At 39.3% G+C, this 10,701-nt stretch overlaps 1 non-coding gene across 1 annotated transcript; it reads right to left on the bottom strand.

Moving 5' to 3' along the window:
- Nucleotides 1-10,040: 10,040 nt before the first annotated feature.
- On the bottom strand, nucleotides 10,041-10,112 carry TRNAR-ACG (transfer RNA arginine (anticodon ACG)). The gene has a single exon. It is a non-coding gene; the product is annotated as a tRNA-Arg (tRNA).
- Between the last annotated feature and the right edge of the window lie 589 nt (nucleotides 10,113-10,701).

Genomic DNA, 10,701 nt, shown 5'->3' with positions numbered 1-10,701 from the left:
AAGGCAATGGCACCCACTCCAGTACTCTTGCCTGGAGAATCCCATGGATGGAGGAGCCTGGTAGGCTGCAGTCCATGGGGTTGCTAAGAGTCAGACACGACTGAGCAACTTCACTTTCAAGTTTCACTTTCACGTTTCACTTTCACACATAGGAGAAGGAAATAGCAACCCACTCCAGTATTCTTGCCTGAAGAATCCCAGATATGGGGGAGCCTGGCGGGCTGCCGTCTAAGGGGCTGCACAGAGTCGGACACGACTGAAGCGACTTAGCAGTATTATTGGGTTTCCTAGGTGACTCAATGGTCAAGAATCCACCCGCCAAGGCAGAAGATGCAGGAGACATGGGTTAGATCCCTGGATTGGGAGGATCCCCTGGAGTAGGAAATGGCAACCCACTCCAGTATTCTTGCCTAGAGAATCCCATGGAGAGAGGCGTGGTGGGCTACAGTCCATGGGGTCACAAAGAGTGAGACACGATTGAGCAACTGAGCATGCATGACCATTATTTCCCCACTACAATTCTCAAAGTAAGTCTATAACAGGTAAGTCTGGTTGCCAGGGAACTCAGAATAATAAACAAATTTCTTGTCCTCCATGTGGTAAGAAGTGTCTACCAGTTGGGATTAACTTGGGAGTAATTTCAACTTCAAAGGGAAAGTAAACATCACCATAAAAGCTAAGAAAGTGTTCACTTGTGCCTGAAAACACAACAGGATAACTTTATTCTGTTAACATTTTATAGAGGTTTAATATTAAAATATATTGAATTGGATTACTAATAGAGTAAGAAATGGTTTGGTATCTACATATACCTTATTCACCTCTGGAAAGCATGATAGTTTGGATGCCCATTATCTGCATATAGATTTTCTTTTAGTCCTTCCGTTTGTCTAATTATCTTAGGCACAGTCCCATTGCTAATAAGCATATGGTCATTCCAGTTTATCCAAGGGCATTCGAAAGAAATCACACAGTAAATAGAAACCCTCACTCTTTCTAAAATGTGAAAATATTCAGTTTGGGATTATCAGAATTAAGATAGGAAATCCTGCCTTTAAAAAATCCTCTAGCCATTTTGTCAAAGTGATCCAGGCTATTTACTCCAGATAATGGAAAGAAGATATTATTCTGGAAATTATACACATCCAAATCATCCCTTGTGCAGTGCATCAGTAAGAAAAGATTTTGTGACACCTATTGGCGGATAGGAATTTTACTGCATGGTTCTGGAGGATAAGAACAACCTCAACAGCAACAGCAAAATACTCACTTGCTTTAATTTTCTGAAATAAATTGAAATCAGGTTCTTAGCTCCTGTCAATGCGGTATGAATAGGGAAGCCAGCTTCCCTCTCCTTATTTCCCTCCCCGCCCAGAATGTGTGCAGTGGATCTGGGATCTTCGAAAAGTCCAGAAGGTGTTAGGAATTTCTTGTGCTTGTCGGTACTGCCAGTGCTTACGGACATGCTCCTGCTCATTGTCCACTCAAGAATGGTCCTTTGGAAGCTTTTGCTGGCTTTTCTCTGCTCCCAGTTTAGGCTCAGGAACCTCCTCAGAACCTCAATCCCAGTGTCTTGTCCTGAGCTTCCCGGTGAGCATCAGGGCACTGTCCCTTTCTGAGGTCTGGTCTCCTCCGTTGAAGGAGAGGTGGTCTAGTCTGGAAACATCTGTCATCTTGATGACACATCTCCTTTCTAGTTTACACTGATTCCTTTTTCTGTTCCCCAGGAACTGGCACTTTCACAGCTTTCCCTTCAATTCTTACCTTCATCTTTCCTACTCTGAGATAGTCCTTGTTTTCTATGTAATGTGAGTTTCTCTTACCCAAGAGAGAGGGTTCTGATAAGAAATACCCAGACCAGTTAATTTTTTGTTTCTAATTAATCTTTTTATTTTTCAGATACTTGTATATTTGTGTGCAGTTGTAAGAAATACTTGAGATTCCATGTGTGCCTTACCCAGTCACACCTAATGGTAACGTCTTGCAGAACTTTAGTGTTTTATCACAACCGGTGTTGTGTGATGTCAGTGGAATCAAGACAGAGCACGTTCCGTCACCAAGGAGTATCCTTTATGTTGCTGTTGTAGAGTCACATCCACTTTCTTCTCATCCACCCCCTGTCCATCTCCCATCCCCTGATTAACCCATTATTAACCCTTATTAGTCGGAGAAGGCAATGGCACCCCACTCCAGTACTCTTGTCTGGAAAATCTCATGGACGGAGGAGCCTGGTAGGCTGCAGTCCATGAGGTCACTGAGAGTCGGATACGACTGAGCGGCTTCACTTTCACTTTTCACTTTCCTGCATTGGAGAAGGAAATGGCAACCCACTCCAGTGTTCTTGCCTGGAGAATCCCAGGGACGGTGGAGCCTGGTGGGCTGCCGTCTATGGGGTCGCACAGAGTCGGACACGACTGAAGCAACTTAGCAGCAGCAGCAACAACCCTTATTAGTAATCTGTCCCTCATTTCTATAACTTGTTACTTCCAGTATAAATGGAATAATTATTTAAACTTTTGTGAACTGCTTTTTTTTTTCTCATGGAGTGTCTCTTTGGAAATTCATACAGATTGTTGCTTGTGTTTATGTCAGTATTTTGTTCCTTTTTGTTGCTAAGTTGTACTCTAGATCCATGAGTTTGTTGAGGTACTTACCTACTGAATGACATCTGAATTACTACCATTTTGGGGCTAGTAATAATAATGTTTCTATAGACATTTGTGAACAGGTTTTCAGTGTTTAACTCTCTGTGATAAATGCTTAGGAGTACAATTTCTAGTTCATATGGTAGTTGCATGCCTAGTTTTTAAGAAAGTATTAACTGAGTTTCAAGGATTGCTGTGCCAGTTTGCATTCATACCAATAATGTATGAGAGAGCCACTTTCTCCGCATCCTTGTTGGTATTTGGTGTTGTTAATACATTTTATTTTAGCCATTTTAATATGTATATGGTGATTTCCCGTTGTTTTAATTTGCATTTCTAGCTGCGACTACTTACTCTCAGCCTCAGAAAAGACGGCTGTCTTGTGTGGCTTTTCATTTCCAGTCAGAAAGCAGTATGTCTGCATTCAGTACAACTTCCGTCTTCAAATTGGCGCTTGAGTACATGAGGTATTTGATGTGTGAACAGTTATTCTGTTTTACCTCGTTAAGATTATCACAAAAAGGACAATCTCCTCCTTGGGTTTCCATGTGTTATTAACATGCCTTGAGGAGTTAAATTTTAGTCATTTTTGTACCCTCAAGTCCTGACAATAAGTTACATATTTGACGAACTAATTAATTGATCTAGTAAGCATGAGTCCATGGACAGGACTTAATGTTTAAGTATTCCTATACCTAATACCTGCCTAGCACTTCAGAGGTCCCCATGGGCTTCAGTTTAGATGACTGAAGTTGACATTTATAGAAAACCTGAGAGGTAGGCATTTCCAACTCTAGTGTCAGGAACTAGTTCTGCCACTTATTTGCACAATGATCTCAAATTAGCCAAAGAATAGTACCTCATGGTTCTTAACTGTCTAAATGTTGAAAAATATACCCTTATCCCTAAGTTGAGCTATAAATTGGAAATAATTGTAGTACTTACAGGAATAAATTCAGGATCAACTTACACTTGCAGTGCTAGGCACATGGACAACATTTTAAAATATTAGCGAAAGAGAAATTGTCAAATAAAATGCAAATACTAAATAAATATACTATTAGTCATTAACAAGAATTAATTCTAACATGAAAATGCATTTGAAGAAGCATCAGATTATTTTCAGTTCATTTCAGTTCAGTCTTTCAGTTGTGTCTGACTCTTTGCGACCCCATGAACTGCAGCACACCAAGCTTTCCTGTCCATCACCAACTCCTGGAGCTTGCTCAAACTCATGTCCATTGAGTGGGTGATGCTATCCAACCATCTCATCCGCTGTCATCCCCTTCTCCTCCTGCCTTCAATCTTTCCCATCATCAGGGTCTTTTCCAATGAGTCAGTCCTTCGCATCACGTGGCCAAAGTATTGGAGCTTCAGCTTCAGCATCAGTCATTCCAAAGATTATACAGGACTGATTTCCTTTATGATTGACTGGTTGGCTCTCCTTGCAGTCCAAAGGACTCTCAAGAGTCTTCTCCAACACCACAGTTCAAAAGCATTATTTCTTCAGCTTTCAGCTTTCTTTGTGGTCCAACTCTCACATCCATACATGACTACTGGAGAAACCATAGCTTTGACTAGACAGACCTTTGTTGGCAAAGTAATGTCTCTGATTTTTAATATCTTGTCTAGGTTTGTCAAATCTTTTCTTCCAAGGAGCAAGAATCTTTTAATTTCATGGCTGAATTCACCATCGCAGTGATTTTGGAGCCCCCAAAACAAAGTCTGTCACTGTTTCCACTGTTTCCCCATCTATTTGGCAAGAGATGATGGGACCGGATGCCATGATCTTAGTTTTCTGAATGTTGAGTTTTAAACCAGCCTTTTCACTCTCCACTTTCACTTTCACCAAGAGCCTCTCTAGTTCCTCTCTGCTTTGTGCCATAAGGGTGATATCATCTGCATATCTGAGGTTTTTGATATTTCTCCCGGCAAACTTGATTCCAGCTTGTGCTTCATCCAGCCCAGCGTTTCTCATGATGTACTCTGCATTGAAGCTAAATAAGCAGGGTGACAGTATACAGCCTTGACTTATTCCTTTCCTAATTTGGAATAAGTCCGTTGTTCCATGGCAGGTTCTAACTGCTGCTTCTTGACTTGCATACAGATTTCTCAGGAGGCAGGGAAGGTGGTCTGGTATTCCCATCTCTTTAAGAATTTTCCACAGTTTGTAGTGATCCACAGTCAAAAGCTTTGGCATAGTCAAAAAGACAAAAGTACATGTTTTTCTGGAACTCTCATGCTTTTTTGATGATCCAACAGATGTTGGCCATTTGATCTCTGGTTCCTCTGCCTTTTCTAAATCCAGCTTGAACATTTGGAAGTTCTCAGTTCATGTACTGTTGAAGCCTGGCTTGGAGAATTTTGAGGTTTACTTTGCTAGCATGTGAGATGAGTGCAATTGTGTGGTAGTTTGAACATTCTTTGGCATTTTCTTTCTTTGGGATTGCAATGGAACCTGACCTTTTCCAGTCCTGTGGCCACTGCTGAGTTTTCCAAATTTGCTGGCAAAATGAGTGCAGCATTTTCACAGCAGCATCTTTTAGGATTTGAAATAGCTCAACTGGAATTCCTTCACCTTCACTAGCTTTGTTCGTAGTGATGCTTCCTAAGGCCCACTTGACTTCAGACTCCAGGATGTCTGGCTCTAGGTGAGTGATCACCCATCTTGGTTATCTGGGTCATGAAAATCTTTTTTGTATAGCTCTTCTGTGTATTCTTGCCACCTCTTCTTAATATCGTCTGCTTCTGTTAGGTCCATACCATTTCTGTCCTTTATTGTGCCCATCTTTGCATGAAATGTTCCCCTGGTATCTCTAATTTTCTTGAAGAGATCTCTAGTCTTTTCATTCCATTGCTTTCCTCTATTTCTTTGCATTGATAACTGAGGGAGGCTTTCTTATCTCTCCTTGGTATTCTTTGGAACCCTGCATTCAAGTGGGTATATCTTTCCTTTTCTCCTTTGTCTTTAGCTTCTCTTCATTTCTCAGCTCTTTGTAAGGCCTCCTCAGACAACCATTTTGTCTTTTTGCGTTTCGTTTTCTTGGGGATGGTCTTAATCACTGCCTTCTGTACCATGTCACGAACCTCCGTCCATAGTTCTTCAGGCACTCTGTCTATCATATCTATCAATCATTTTAGTCCTTGTTAAATTCACATGCAGGTATACCAATTTATTAGCAATAAATAAACTATGAGATTATAAAACATGGGTTTGGGGTGAAAGAAATGAGCAATGATAGAATCAAAGTCGGATTTGATTGTCCCTCCTGTGGGACAATCACAGGAGGTCCTAAATGGTTTTGGGGGCATGATAAGGCCCACTAATGCTTGGAGAAGGACTGTACCTGCTTCAGATATATGCAAGAAAAGATCAAAGTGTATGGTTTGTGATAGCAACCTGAGGCATTATTTCTTGGTTGAACTTATGTGAATGTCAAAGGTAAGGAGTGCCAAGCCAGAGAGAGCAACAGCTTTAAAGAAGAGGAATAAGTCTGCCTACACAAAACATACCTGCTTAGTAACCACATCTTTGGATCACAGATGCTATAGGCATCAAATAAAACTCACAAAAACAGAGGAAAATTAAGTAAGGTCAGCGATGAAGCTCATGTTATTTATTGACAAGATGTATACTGTCGATAAATAACTTTGTCTTCAAGGAATTGTATGGTTATTTTATTTTTCAGTCAAACACTGCCCTCTAGTGGCAATACTCCTCTTTAGCACCACAAATAGAGAACGTTGAAGATCCTGCTTTTCACCTCCCACTGCCTCCCTAAACCTAACAAAATCCCACACAATTTTATTTTAATTTTTCCTTAGGTAGAAAATGTATGTAGATTCTGTAGGTATATTGATTTTTTCATTGTATACATTGAAAGGACTGATGCTGAAGCTGTATCTCCAGTACTTTGGCCACCTGATGCAAAAAGCCAACTCTTCAGAAAGACCCTGATGCTGGGAAAGATTGAAGGCAAAATGAGAAGGGGGCGACAAGGATGAGATGGTTAGATAGCATCACCGACTCAGTGGGCATGAATTTGAGGAAACTCCGGCAGACAGCGAAGGACAGGGAAGCCTGGCATGTTGCAGTCTGTGGGGTCACAAAGAGTGAGACACGATTTAGCGACTGAACAACAAAGACAACAATTAGGCATACGATATTTCATTCCATTTAAGTCTGACGTATATTAGAAGGTATGAATAAAGATTTCTACTAATTTTCAAGTATTTTAATGCCAAATATATTTCTCATTTAAAAATGTTTAATTTGGTTCGTCTTAGGATATTTATAGGACTTCCCTGGTGGCTCAGATGGTAAAGCATCTGCCTACAATGTGGGAGACCTGGGTCGGGAAGATCCCTTGGAGAAGGAAATGGCAACCCACTCCAGTACTCTTGCCTGGAGAATCCCATGGGTGGAGGAGCCTGGTGGGCTATAATCCATGGGGTCGCGAAGAGTCAGACACGACTGAGCAACTTCACTTCACTGAGGATATTTATATACCTTAATTATTCTACTTCCCAACACATATTTAGTCAAAATAAAAAAATATATTACTTTTTGATTTAATCATCAGTGTAAAATTTTAATCACTTAATATCCAGAATAGAAAAATGGGTCTTAAATTTTCTTGTAACTTTATCCAGAATGAGAAGAAGAAAGATTCCTTTCCCTTCACAAGGATTGAGATCCTTATGCAGCTCCCGTAAGAGTCGATGTAAGAGTTGATTTAAGAGTCCAGATGTCCTGGTTGTAGAACCAACTCTTGAGAAAGCCTGTGCTCAGATGCTCAGCTCAGTTGTGTCTGACTCTTTGTGACCCAATGCTAGGCTCCTCTGCTCCTCTGTCCATGGGATTATCTTGGCAAGAATGCTGGAGTGGGTTGCCATTTCCTCCTCCGGGGGATCTTCCCCAACCAGGGATCAAACCTAAATCTGTTGTGTCTCCTGCTTTGGCAGGCAGGTTCTTTACCACTAGCGCCACCTGGAAAGCCTTAGTCCTTGCTTTACCCATGAGGGAATCTCCCAACTAGCAAGAAGTCTTGAGCAGGAGACTTTTCTAATTCTGTTGTTAAACAACCTCCAGCACACATGAGAGTGTCATTGTTAACAATATAATGACCCAGTCTTATTTTTAAAATATTTTCATTGTTGGAGGATTAATACAGGCAAGATTCCCCACGTGTCTGAGAGTTCAATTATGACATGTGAGAGATCAAGTTATACAGAGAGAGAGAGAGAAGAGTTCAGACAAGTATGAGAGGATAGAACACTTTATGGTGGAGTAATTTCCATTTTGAAAACTCCAAGAAATTTGGCAGTATTATATTACAAATTTTTGTATAAATAAAAGGCCCATTAAAGTAAAATGAGTTAAAACACACACATGAAGAAACCAGGGTAGGGTAGAAGGAGAGTTGGTAGTAACGGTGATGGTGAGATTTTCTCAAATTCTTTCCCAGTATTTTCCAAGTGTAAGAATACATTAAAATGCTGATGCAAATATTCAGTCTCTTTATATATTTAATGATATATTTCTCTGATGCATGTCGAGAAATCAGATTATCAGACCTCAGGGTAGCTAAGCATTAACATCACATTTCTTATTGGGTCAAGTCTCAGGCCAGTTTCTGGTTTATCAAATAATATAATTATTTGGCTTTTCATGGTTTTTCTTAAATGAGAAACTGAAAATGGCTCTACTGATATGAATATCTGACTCACTTGATAGTCATATTTCTTCCTATACATTCATATATTCAGATTTTGATAAATATGTATGCCTCAGGTTTAATTAGGCTCATTCAGCATTCCTGAGGTGATCAAGTCAATATATCTGTCCTCCAAGATTGAGGACCCAAACGCAAACCAAAGAATCTTTATTTATGTCATACACGCTATGAAATTAGTTTGTGGGTAGTTAGCAGTCTCTTTTGTAATTACGGCTAGTATTCACTGACTGGTCACCACACTTACCATCCCTCACCTCCAAAAATGTGTTTAATTACTAAAAACGTAGTGTCTACAGCTTATATTTATTTCCATTCTACAATTTTGAGCAAAACTAAATAAGTGCATTTGGTTTTAGTTAAAAGAAATCTGCTCAAGGGTTTGAAGAATTAGCTATAACAATGTAATCTGAATGCTAAAAAAATAAGACTCCAAAAAAGTAATCAATGCGCTTGTAAGAAATGTGCTTTCTCCTCCTTCTTCCTCTTTCTTCTTATTTAATTGACTGAGGAGTATGCTATTCATGATAAGGACAACTTTGTTGTAAAGAGCTATTTTGTCTTTTTTACAGAAAAAGAGAGACAGTCAAGGAGGAGGTGCTTTTGGCAAATCCTGTAATAAGGTCAATAAAAATTTTTCACTGTGAATCTTAATATTCAAAAAATTCTTCATAAAACCTGGTAAAGTAGCATCTAGTGAATCATTCAGATTCAAAATACATTTAACTGTGGTCAAGGAAAATCTGAGTCCCTAGAACTCTCTGAAAGTGACATTAATTGAAGTATTTAAGCTGAGACATTGGTATCTATAAACTTGAAGAAAACATTAGTTCTTCTAAGAATAAAACCATCTTAGGTACGACATTGAATTGAGCTTAATCCATCATTTGTTATGTAAAGTTCAGTACATTATATAAAGATGGTGAAAAAGATGATTCAGCTTTCACAGAAAATGTGCACTTTACTAGAAAGCCTTTGAAAGTCAAGGGTGTAATATTTTCAACCTTGAAAATTTAAGAAGGAGTATTTACAAAGTCGATTTAAAAATACATATAACATTGTACATTTTTAAAGTTTTCATTCTGAATTCCAATAGTGGTTTTTTTTGTTATATACACAATTTCATGTACATGTGAATAATAATATTATAAGATAATATTGCCCACTATCCAGTTCTACAAGAATCATGTCATTAGGCACTGCAGTCACTGACCTACAACACATTTTGAAAGGAATTCAGGGCAAAAAAATCAGAATGAGGCACTTTGTGCTCTGGGAATAGAGGCAAAACAGGCCCTTAATTAATTAGAAATATTTCAGGAGATTTTTTACGAACTTCGGTTCTTACATCTTCTTCTACTAAGAAAACTCTGAAGTCATTAACTGAGGTGTCCATTGCTTGTGACTGTCAGTAACCTTCCACAGAGCTGTGTGCTTGTGTGCATGTACTCCTTCAACAAAGCCATGTATGTACTAACTTCCATCCACCTCTTGGGAGCAGTTCCTCAGAACCCTCTGGCAGGCAGTCTCAACATGAAGTTGCTCAGTCGTGTCTGACTCTTTGCGACCCCATGGACTGTAGCCTACCAGGCTCCTCTGTCCATGGGATTTTCTAGGCAATAGTACTGGAGTGGATGGCCATTTCCTTCTCCAAGGCATCTTCCCAACCCAGGGATCGAACCTGGGTCTCCAGCATCGTAGACAGATGCTTTACCGTCTGAGCCACCAGGGAAGGCTGTAGTCCTCATTATGTTGGCAAATAAAACTGAAACTCATAGCTCTCACATCACACATTTTTATTACACTTGACAAATATTTATTCAGATATCTCTTCCTGTGGATCGCAATTAAGAAAACCCGTGGTTACTTTATTTTAGTTAATATCTATATGATGAGTATTCATTGTCTCTTAGATATTCTGGAATTTCTCATGGAATTATCCCTCCAAAATGAAGATCTACTAAAAGTAATGAGTTCAAGTAGGCTATAAGAAACTCTGAAAACTGAAGGGGAAAAGATGGGGCTGACACTGGGAGAAGGACACAGAAAAACTACTCTATTATTCACCAAAAAGAGTCCAGAAAATCCAGAGAAAGAAAGAAACAAAATAAAGAATGTTTTTTTCTGAGATGTTTTTACTATCATAAATGAAAAATATGAAATAAAGTTGATGAAGAAAAGAGATTAAGAAGAATTAGGATTTGAAAGAATAATTGATATGGCTTCTTCACTGAGTGGGGATTTCAAAAACAGAAGGACAGACTTTTTAAGATTGGATTAGCATGTTGGGAAGATTTAAAATCTTAGCATCCTAGAATTGC

This window comes from Bos taurus, chromosome 6 (assembly GCF_002263795.3).
Source record: "Bos taurus isolate L1 Dominette 01449 registration number 42190680 breed Hereford chromosome 6, ARS-UCD2.0, whole genome shotgun sequence".
Lineage (NCBI taxonomy): Eukaryota > Metazoa > Chordata > Mammalia > Artiodactyla > Bovidae > Bos > Bos taurus.
This window is presented reverse-complemented; position numbering and strand designations above follow the sequence as displayed.